Source organism: Notamacropus eugenii, chromosome 3 (genome assembly GCF_028372415.1).
Source record: "Notamacropus eugenii isolate mMacEug1 chromosome 3, mMacEug1.pri_v2, whole genome shotgun sequence".
Taxonomy (NCBI): domain Eukaryota; kingdom Metazoa; phylum Chordata; class Mammalia; order Diprotodontia; family Macropodidae; genus Notamacropus; species Notamacropus eugenii.
In genome coordinates, this window is record NC_092874.1 from 296339080 (window position 1) to 296351147 (window position 12068).

A 12068-nucleotide genomic window follows, 5' to 3' on the forward strand; every position below is an offset into this window, starting at 1 on the left:
CAGTACAGCTAGTAGTCAGGCTGTTGTGGATACAAACCTAACCACATCCCAGGGGAGGCCTGAAAAGGCTGTATGGGCACCCCCCAAATTGCCAAGGAAAGCCCCCGGTCTGCCAGGTAGCCTTATCTTCAGCATTCCAGTATCATAAAGACAGAGAATCTAAGCTCTTGACTATTCTGAATTCTACAGTCAAAGGGAAAAGCCAACCCTACCCTCTGTCATCATAATCTAATCCCTGCTCTGCCCTCCCCCCCTCAAAAAACCCCCATGTTTTGAACAGCACAAGGCATGGTTGCAGGCCCAGTAAAGGCAGAACTCTCTCTCTGCTACTACTTCCTATGCTGACCTACAACCATAGAATATTAGTATTGAAAGGGCCCTTGGAGATTTCAGAGGCAGTCACAGTACTGGCCCCCAATAAGGTGGCGCTCATCAAGAAGAGTCCTTTGTTTTCATGTGAGAGGATAAAAGCCCAGTTTAGAAAGATACTGCCTCATCTGCCATCACATGGTCACCAGCAGGGCCAGGGTGGTGTTGGAACCTGGGGCACCTGCCCCCTACATCCCTCTGCTTTATCCTGACTCACCCCACTCCATCCTGTTATGTGCAAATGAGAGCTGATTTTACCCACAATCTCACTAGTCTCCCACAGTCTCCTGGGGACTGTCAGGCCAAGATGCTACCATCCCCCTGCCTTGAACCTTCACATGCCTCCCCAGCCAAGTGACTTTCATCTGAAGGCCACCTACTGTCTTGCTCTGGCAGTCACTGACCCACAGGGATGGACTCCTGTTGGCTCAGGCTGGTGAGCACACAGGATCTGCCCAGACTGTGAACAGAATTTGCAGGGCCAGAGATGGACAGACTCTTCCAGGCTGCCCAGAAAGGGCCTGGGGGATTGGTAAGGTTTCAACCACAAACATTGACACTTTTCAATAGCTCCAGCGTGGAGCAGCCTGGCCTTCTCTCATCTGCCCAGCGATGACCCACAACACCCTCCACAGTCCTTTTCAGGAGCTGCTAACCCAACGAAAAGGGATCACTTGCACGTGCCGGGAGTCTGAGTTTGGTTCAGCTCTGCAAAGTTCAGGGGAAGTGAAGGGAAGTGGCCAGTGGCCTGAGAGGATTTCCTTCAGGGAGGAACTAGGAAGGGGGCCATGATGCTCTGGCAGGGTCACCCAGTGAGCCAGGGGCAGCAGGGCCTTCATCCTGGGAGGATCATCCCCGGGCTGGGGATGCCCCACGTTAGAGGGTAAGCTGGAGGGCAGCTGGCCTCTGGCACTGGGAGGATGAGCCTGGCCAAGACCAGGCAAAGAGTGGGTGATGAGTCCCAGTCTGGCCAGCCAAGGGGGGCATCTGGGGCCAGGGGACAGGGTGCATCAGGTCTGGGCACGGGACTGTTGCCAGCTCTCCCACCCTCTCCAAATACACACAAGTCACACAGACACGTGTATGCACACACTCACTGGGAAAATCAACACAACTTTGGCCCAGAGGGAGGTGGAAAGGCATGCCAGGCCTTGGCACTGGGAAGTGAGTCCGGGCCTGGGCAACTCCATTTTGGGGTTGTTTGTGGGGAGAGGAAGCAAGGGGGCAAGCAGGCCTGGCACCGAGGGACCCAACTCGGTTACCGACATCCCTGGATGCTGGGGATTTGGGGGAGAGGTTAGGGGATGAACCAGAGGCAGCTGCACCAGGGGCAACTCTGGCGGGAGAGCTGTGCCCAGGTTTGGGGGGCAGACAAGGGGAGGGGCCGCCTCTGTGCCCAGGTTTGGGGGGGCGGCCGTGTCCTGGCACAGAGGAGGGCACCGTGCCCGAGCCCTGGCCCCTCCCCCGCCCCTCCTCTCCCGTCCCTGACCCGCCCGGGTACATGCAGAGAAGGTACCTGCAGAAACGGCTCCGACCCTCCCCCGCCCGCCAGCCGCGATCGCGTCCGCGTCGGCCGCTACCGTGGACACGCGGGAGGAACATTGGGGGAACGCGGGGCGAACGTGGGGCGGGCGGACAATGGGGCGCGGGGGCAAAGCGGTGGCGAGCTGGGGCGGGGGCGCGCGCGGGGAGTGGGTCCACGTAAACCTCGTGTGTGAATTCCACAAATACCTTAATACCTGTTTTATTTCTCAACATCCTTTATTTGGGTGCCGATTAGACTACCTTCTTATCCTCCCGCTCCAGCTCTTAAAAAAATGGAAATAACTTGAGAATGGTTGGAATCATTCGATTTCCCATAATTAGGTCTAACTCGTTTCAATATTTTAGATTCAAGTGTAAATTTCTGCGTGTGTGTGTGTGTGTGTGTGTGTGTGTGTGTGCGTGCGTGCGAGTGCATTGCAAGCAAGCTATGTTGCAGGTAAGAGAAAGTACAAGGAAGGGATTGGCATAAATGAGCTGATACAATCTTCTCCTTTACTTCTATTTTCTCTTTTGAGGAGAATGATCTCTGGGATAGGAAGGATCGGACACCACAATGGATAATGGGGAATGGAAGCCCCAGATCAGTGTGGAGGTGGTAAGTCCATTCAGCTCTGTATAATCTGAGAAGTTCTTGCTACATTGTAGGGACTGAGATACAGAAAGAGCAGTGAAGTGGCCTCTGTCCTCAGAGAGCGTCTCTTCTGTTCCGTGTACATGAATGAGTCAGTATGAGGATGGCGAGAACCCTGACAACTGGGGCAGGGAAGGCATCGGACAAGAGGAGGCTGCTGAGATAGGAGCATGAGGATCCTGAGCAGTCTTAGCTATGGGCTCGCCACCAGGTGGTGACTTTTGGCCATGGCAATTCCTAAAACAAAAAGACAAAATTTGTGGGCATCCCTCTTGCAGGACTCCAGTGATAACAGACAGTGTCAGAAAAGGAAGCAGAAGGTGGCTATGAAATTGCAGCTTTGAACCTCATTTTCTTTTCTATTTAAAAAAATACTTCTTTTCAGCATTCACTTTTATAAGGTTTTGAGTTCCACAATTATTTTCTCCTTTCGTCTCCCCTTCCCTTTCCCCAAGACAGAAAACGCTCTGATATAGGCTATATGTGGACAATCATATTACGCGCGTTTCCACATTAGTCATGTTGTGAAAGAAGAATCAGAAGAAAAGGGAAAAACGAGAAAGAAAAACAGAGAAAAATAGTGCTCTTAAATCTGCAGTCAGACTTCACAGTTCTTTGTCTGGAGGTCGATGTCATTTCTTCCAACGAGTCTTTTGGAATTGTCTTAGAGCCTTGTACTTCTCAGAAGAACGAAGTCTATCAAAGTTACTTATCACACAAAGTGGCTGTTACTGTGTACAATGTTCTCGTAGTTCTGCTCACTTCATTCAGCATGAGTTCATGTGAGCCTTTCCAGGTTTTTCTGAAATCAGCCTACTCATCACTCTCATAGCACAGTAGTATTCCACTCCATTCATACACCCCAGCTTGTTCAGCCATTTCCCAATCGATGAGCATCCCTTCAATTTCCAATACTTTGCTCTCACAAAAAGCTGCTATAAACATTTTTGTGCATGTGGGTCCTTTCCCTTCTTTATGATCTCTTTGGAATACAGACCTAGTAGTGGTATTGCTGGGTCAAAGGGTACATATAACACAGTTGTATAGTCCTTTGGGTATAGTTTGAACTTCAGTTGAACTGCACTTCCTTAAATGTGAGATCCTTCTCCATTGATTCCTATTCAGCATTCCATTGGAGGATAGCATGTGTATCAATATTGACATTTTTGCTATAAATGAAGCCACAGAAATCAGGAAATGGAAGGATGGCTCACAGGCTCTTTGAGAAATCAAGAAAAGGATTGATATCATTGGATCTAACAAACAAGAAGTGACTCAGGTGATTCAGCCTACTTACTTTACAGATCTCATTAGCCAAACGCAAATATAGCAGCTCCCGAAACCTCCTTGGAACTTTGGAGTCAACATCAGAGCAAAAGATGAGGACAAGAAATTCTATGGAGAAAAACGGTAGATTTCTCCAGATGAAGTCAATATACACCTTGATATTTGGTGATTTCAGTGCAAAGGTGGGCAGAGAAAATGGCAAAAAAGACATTGCAAAGTGTAACCTAGGATTAGGAAAGGAAAGAGTTCAGTCATCTATGTAGCAGAAATACTTCTTTCAGGAAGAGTTAGAAGAATTGAAAAAAATTTAATTGCAGGAATTTGAATTGTATATATTTATTATAAGGGTTATTTTTCCCATAGATAAGGGAGATCAGAGATGGATTTTCGTTAATATGAAAACGCATGAGTGGGGGGGCGGAGCCAAGATGGGGGACTAGAAAAACACACTTATGTAGGGTCTCCCCACACAGCCCACAAAATACCTGTAGAGAGGGACTCTCAACAAATCATGGAGCAGCAGAAGTGGAGAACAACAGAGTGGAGGAGATTTTCAGCCGACGGTGACCTGAAAGGCCCACAGAAACATCGTTTATGCTGGACGCTGAGCGGAGCGTGGAGCCCAGCCTGGCCTTGCCCGCCTGATGTGACGTGGAGCAACATGATGAGACTCTGGAAGGAGGACACCTCAGGAGTGGAATTTCCAGTTGTGGAATCTCCAGTTGCAGCAGCAGGTTCTCAGATCCCTCAACCCACAGGCGCCAAAGATCTGTGATGTGGTTTATTCAGTTGGCCAGGAAGGGAGCAGGGCCTTCCTATAGCTCCAGCAGCAGGCAGCAGCCACAGAGAGTGCACAGCAGCCCATACAGCGTAAAAACCCCTGGGGGCACTGAAGAGTTGAGTCTTACCTCAGCCCTGGGTGGAGGACCTGGCCTAGCTGGTCTTTGTCTCACACTGAATGGCGGCCCTGCCTGTTGGGGTCCCCTAGACCATTTACGGGAACCCCTGACCGCGACCCAAGGCTCTTGTCCAGCAAGAGGCCTTGATCTCGTGAGTAATGAAATGGGGCGGGAGACAAAGGTGGTGAAGACTCCGTTTATTTCATCTCATTCACATGCATATGTAGTCTTTATGTAAAACATTCCTAAGCCTTACGTTGAACCTATCAGCTATCACCTTTCACATTGAACCTATCACCTATCACCTTTCCTTATATGGGTGTCTTCTCCACTGGACATCCGGAGCCAGGACAAAGAACTGCCACGTTGCAAACAAAGACGAGACCCTTCCTCCTGAAATCCATCTAGTTCCACCCCTACTGACAAGCCCCTAGGTTATCTAGGCAGGCTCTCAGTGTGGCGTCCTGAAATGGATAGGGGTTGGCTCTAACTCGTCCCGTTCCACCTGCCCATACAGCTTATCTGAAAATCAGCCCCCAGTGCTGACTTGATGGAACTGGAGGCTAGATGGCTGTGGAGAGGTAATGGCTAAGATTCTGGACATAAAAATCCCTTTCTGCGTCCAGAGCAGCACATGCTTGATCGTGCCACCTTGGAGCAACTGAGATCTCACAGATTCTCAAAGTATACCCTACTCTTGACAAAGGACCCAAGAGTCAAGTAACTGGTTGGGAAAATGCCCAAAAAATGGAAAAAAAATAAGACCAGAGAAGGTTACTTTCTTGGTGAACAGATATCTCTTCCCATCCTTTCAGATGAGGAAGAACGAGGCTTACCATCAGGGAAAGACATAGAAGTCAAGGCTTCTGTATCCCAAACGTCCAAAATCAATATTCAAGGGGCTGAGGCCATGGAAGAGCTCAAAAAGGATTTTGAAAATCATGTTAGAGAGGTGGAGGGAAAACTGGGAAGAGAAATGAGAGAGATGCAAGAAAAACAGGAAAAGCAGGTCAACACCTTGCTAAAAGAGAACCAAAAAGATGCTGAAGAAAATAACACCTTTAAAAATAGCCTAACTCAATTGGCAAAAGAGGTTCAACAAGCCAATGAGGAGAAGAATGCTTGAAAAAGCAGAATCAGTCAAATGGAAAAGGATGTCCAAAAGCTCACTGAAGAAAATAGTTCTTTCAAAATTAGAATGGAACAGATGGAGGCTAATGACTTTATGAGAAACCAAGAAATCACAAAACAAAACCAAAAGAATGAACAAATGGAAGATAACATGAAATACCTCATTGGAAAAACACTGACCTAGAAAATAGATCCAGGAGAGACAATTTAAAAATTATGGGACTACCTGAAAGCCGTGATCAAAACAAGAGCCTGGACATCATCTTTCATGAAATTGTCAAGGAAAACTGCCCTGATATTCTCGAATGAGAGGGCAAAATAAATATTGAAAGAATCCACCCATCACCACCTGAAAGACATCCAAAAAGAGAAACTCCTAGGAACATTGTGGCCAAATTCCAGAGTTCCCAGGTCAAGGAGAAAATATTGCAAGCAGCTGGAAAGAAACAATTCAAATATTGTGGCAATACAATCAGGATAACACAAGATCTAGCAGCTTCTACATTAAGGGATCAAAGGGCGTGGAATATGATATTCCCAAAGTCAAAGGAAGTAGGACCAAAACCAAGAATCACCTACCCAGCAAAACTGAGTATAATACTTCAGGGGAAACAATGGTCATTCAATAAAATAGAGGACTTTTAAGCATTCTTGATGAAAAGACCAGAGCTGAAAAGAAAATCTCACTTTCAAACACAAGAATGAAGAGAAGCATGAAAAGGTAAACAGCAAAGAGAAGTCAAAGGGACTTACTAAAGTTGAACTGTTTACATTCCTACATGGAAAGACAATATTTGTAACTCTTGAAACTTTTCAGTATTTGGGTAGTTGGTAGGGTTACACATACACACACACATGCACACACACACAGAGCACAGAGTGAATTAAATAGGATGAGATCATATCTTAAAGAAATGAAATTAAGCAGCAAGAGAGAAATGTATTGGGAGGAGAAAGGGAGAAATGGAATGGGGCAAATTATTTCTCATAAAAGAGGCAAGCAAAAGACTTTTCAGTGGAGGGAAAAAGAGGGGAGGAGAGAGAAAAACATGAAGCTTACTCTCATCACATTCGACTAAAGGAAGGAATAAAATGCACACTCGTTTTGGTATGAAAACCTATCCTACAATACAGGAAAGTGGGGGAGAATGGGATCAGCAGGGTGGGAGGGATGACACAATGGAGGGCAGTGGAAGGAGGGAGCAATTTGAAGTCAACACTTAGGGAGGGACAGGATCAAAAGAGAGAATAGAAGCAATGTGGGGCAGGATAGGATGGAGGGAAATATAGTTAGTCTTACACAACACGACTATTATGGAAGTCACTTGCAAAACTACACAGATATGGCCTATAGTGAATTGCTTGCCTTCCCAAAGGGAATGGTTGGGGAGGGAGGGATGAAGAGAAGTTGGAATTCAAAGTTTTAGGAACAACTGTCAAGTATTTTTCTTGCTACTAGGAAATAAGAAATACAGGTAATGGGGTATAGAAAGTTATCTGGCCCTACAGGACAAAAGAGAAGATGGGGACAAGGGAAGGGCAAGAAGAGAGGGCAGACTGGTGATTGGGGCAATTAGAATGCTTGGCGTTTTAGGGGGAAGGGGAGAAATGGGGAGAAAATTTGGAACCCAAAATTTTGTGAAAATGAATGTTAAAAGTTAAATAAATAAATTAATTTAAAACACAAAAACAAAAAACATGAGTGTAGGAAATCCCTGGATGTGGCAAATGCCAAACAATCTCAGCCTAAAATGTATCTTAATGGATAAGAAATGATTGGTTATCGATGTGGGAATCATTTCTGAATAATCTTTGCAGTCAAATCATCTTGTTAAAGCAGAGGACAAAACCCCCAAATTAGAGAGAAAGATAAGATGGCATGCAATCCAAATAGCTTCAACTTGACCCACTCAAGTAAGTGAAAAGTGGTGAAAAGTAGGAAACAGAGGAAGGAAAGGGCAGAAATTGAATCAACATAAAGCAATTGCCACCTAGAGGAGGTCAAAATATCCTAGAAAATATTTAGCCAAGCACCACCTGATCCCATTATCAAATAGAGAAATGTGGCAACCAAGGGCAACACAGGTTTAGAACATGACCTCGTTCCCAAAACCTGAATTAGGGCGATGGAAGATCATGAAGAAAGATCCCCTCTGCCTTTATAAAAACGGAGAAAAATTGTGGAAGGAAAAGCTAAATTTCCAGCAATCTAGGTGTGAGATTGAACCACCCCGAGAGTATGTATCAAAAACGAAACTGCCAAGGAGATAACAAAAATACTAAAAATGCAACAGATGTGTTGGTGTTTGTGTAAGAAATGAGGTTACCATTGACCACATTTGGATGTTTCTGTCCCTCATGTCCTCTGCTGGATTGAGGAATGTTTATTGATTGGGTACATTGTCTACAAGAGGCACATTCACTTCCTTTCTTTCACTCTCTTTACCCTCTGTAGTCTGGCCTCCAACCTCATTATTCCACCCAAACTGGTGACTTCTTGACTGTCCGATCCTCTCTCAGTCCTCTCTCAGTCCTCATCCTCCATCCATCACTCTGCAGCTTTTAATAGGATCATTCAGTCAATAAATATTTATTAAATACTTATCATGCACCAGGTGTGTTAAAAGGTAGGAATAGAAAGAAAGACAAAAACAGGGTGCCTGCCCTCAAGGGCCTCACAATCTGATGAGAGAGACAATGTGCAAAAAATGAGTACAAAGAATGTACTGAAAAGAGGAAAAAGTCAGCAGAAGATAGAATGAAGGCGAGTTGGGGGAGGCTTCTTGTAGAAGGTAAGATTTTAACTGGTGCTTGAAGGGAGCTAGGGAAGCAGAGAAAAGGAGGGACAACATTCCCAGCATGGAAGATGGACGGTCATGTGCAAGGAAGAGTCAGGAGGCCAGTGTCACTGGATTGAAGAAGTGGGGAGTGAAGTGGGAGATGAGTGGAAAGGCAGGAGAGGGCTAGGTTAGGGAGGGTTTTGAACTCTCGTTCAGAGAGGATTCTGTATTTGATCCTGGAGGCAATAGAGAGTCACAGGTTTATTGAGGAGTTGAGTGGCATAGACCTGCACCTCAGGAAAATCAGTTTGACAACTGGAAGGAGGAGGGAGAGACTTGAGGGAGGCACATCCACCAGGAAATACTGCAGTAGTGCAGGCATGACCTATCCTGTCTCTAGCTTTGACTTCTTCTAGTGGGTGGAATGCCTGTTAGTGAAGGTTGTTGTGTAAAGATGGCTAAGTCTAAGAACCATACTAGCCACAACCAATCACAAAAATGGCACAGAAAGGGCATCAGGAAACCTAAGTCACGGTGATACATGTCTCTGAGATGGGTCAACTCCAAGTTTCTGAGAAACACATGCTTTGCCAAGAAACACAAGAAGGAGCTGAAGAAGATGTAAACCAAAGAAACCAAACAATTCCCAAGGTCCAAGCAGAAGCCATGAAGCCACCAAGGCCTTCGAGGTCAAACTTCTTAGGGCTAAGATCCCTGAGGCGAGTGCCCAGCATGCTGGCCACAAGGTGGCCACTAAGCATCCAGGTCCTAGGGTTGCCACCAAACGTCCAGGCTTCAGGATCATGAAGCCTGACTCTAAGGCTCCAAAGCGCACTGACCTTAAGGTCACCAAGTCTGCCATCAAGGTCACCAAGTCTGATCCCACGGCAGCCAAGTCTGATTCTAAGGACACAGAGCCCAGTGATTCCAAGGCTGGGAAGCCTGCTGAGTCCAAACCCAAAGATGCTGGAGCTAAGATTGCTAGTCCCAAGCCTTCAAAAGAGATGTTTCAAAATGAAAGAACTTGTTTAAATCCTAAAACATCATTTTCCCCCAGCCATGGTATGATTCTTCACTACTTTGTACAAATAAAATAAATGGTGAGTCATAAGAAAACAACAGTGCACAGGAGATGAGGCCTGGACTAGGGTAGGGGCAGCATCAGAGAAGAAAGTTCTGTTTTTGAAAGATGCTGCAGAGGTGAGCCTGAGGAGAGATGGTGCCAAGGTGAAATCTGCAAGAGACGTTGAAGGGTGAAATCTGCATGACATATTGGAGAGGTGAAACTGATGAGAGATGCTGTAAAGATGAAATCTGTGAGAGATATTGGAGAGGTGAAATTGATGAGAGGTGCTGCAAAGCTGAAATGGACAAGAGATGTTGGAGAGGTGAAATTGATGACAAATGTTGCAAAGCTGAAATGGACAAGAGATGTTGGAGAGGTAAAACTGATCAGAGATGCTGCAAAGATGAAATCTGAGAGATGTTGAAGGGTGAAATCTGCAAGGGATGTTGGAGAGGTGAAACTGATGAGAGGTGCTGCAAAGCTGAAATCCACAAGAGATGTTGCAGAGGTAAATTGGACAATCTTTGGCAATCCCTTGGACAGAAGTTAGGATTTGAAGATGATGCCAAGGTTAGGAGCCTGGAAGATGGTGGTGCCCTCTACAGTAATAGGGAAGGTAGGAGGGGAAAGAACAGGGGGAATATGAAGAGTTCTGTTTTGGACATGTTGAGTTGAAAATGTCTACACGACATCCAATTTGTGGCATCAACAAAGCAACGAGAGATGAAAGACTGGAGGTCAGCACAGGGTTTTAGGCAGAATAGGTAGATTTGAGAAATCATGAGCATGGAGAGGGTGATTCAATCCATGGCAGCTGATGAGATCACTGAGTGAAGTAGAATGAAGAGAGAAGAGTAACAGACCCAGGATTGAATCCAGGGTCTTCTTCTCCTTCCCACTCTTTTCTCTCCAGGTTTTCATGAGTCCAACCTCACCTGTTTTTCTTCCTTCATGTTTGACTGCCCTTTCTCAGTCTCCTGGTCGGGATCTTCATCCAGGTCATGCCTGTTAAGAGGCTGGGCTCCCTAGAGCTCTGTAAAATCTCTGCATCTCTGCCTACTGGATTGGACAGGTTACCTTTAGGTAATTGTAGGACCCAGATTAACTTACTTTCCTTTTTAAACTCTTCCCCCCCACCACTCCCCCCTTAAGTTAGAAGCATAGAGGCAAAGGTTTATTAACCTCACTCTCCCTTCTCTCCCATCTCAAGGTGAGCTCCAGCCTATTCTAAATGTCCCTTAGGTAACCCTGATTTTATGTTCTTGCCCCATTTGTGCTTTGTGCCTCAATGAGACATTATGGGCAAGTGACTCTGGACAGAGAATCCTGAACTCTCCCTTCCTGTTCACTGCTTTATATAAGGTGCATGAGTTCATCAAGCAGGTGGGAACTGCTCCATCAAGAAAGCCATTTCCAACCTCAGTTGAACAAGAACTTTTTCAGACTCTGAGCACTATCTCTCCTTTGGTCCACGAAGCAGTTTGTTTTCGTGACAGGAGGGCAGAACTGCACAGGATAAAAATGTGCATTTCCTGCCTACGCTGCCAAGATCCCAGATCCCTTGTAAAATGGTGTCTGATGAGCTGCTAGTCTTTGCTTGGATCAGAGCAATTCTGCAAAGTGCAGTCAGATTTTAGCACAGTCTGAATCTCAGATGACAGGTGGATTTGGAAAGGGTTAAAGGGTTACATTGCCCTACCTGTCGAGTGCTGGCTAATGAGCTGATGCCAGCTCCCTGGGAGGTCTCAGGGGAATTGTCCTGATTGCCCCAGGGATCTCCCCTTTTCTCCGTGCTTGTTCAGCATTTTTATCAACGACTTCAGTGAAATAGCACAAGGTGTGCTTGTCCAAATGTGCCAATGCTAGAGCTGGGAGGGAGGGGTCGAGATGTCACATGACTGATAGGATGGAGGAGGTTTCAGCTAGCTAAAATTTAGGATTCTATCCAAATGAAAATATCCAGTGGAGGTAAAAGCAGAGTCCTCAACAAGAATTAGAAAAGAAAAACCAATGAGTGGGGGAGGGTGATGCAGCCATGGCTCCTGTTAAAGGATTTGGGGATTTTAGGGGATAGCAGTGTCTGTGTGAATCACTAGTTAAACTTGATGGTTGGAATGACCAGTGCCTTCCTGAGGGGCATGGAGAGGCCTACGATCTAGTAAGGGGGGTCAGTAATAGGTCAGCCCAAGTCTGTCCTGAGGAGACCACAGCTAGAGGGCAGTGTTCAGGCCAGAGCATCACAGTGTGGGAAAGAAATGACCAAGGTGAGGTGCATTCAGAGAAGAGTGAACAGAAGGATGAAGGGCTCCAAGAACATGGTGTAAGGCCCTTGAGAAGCTGTCAGAGGACCATGAGAACTG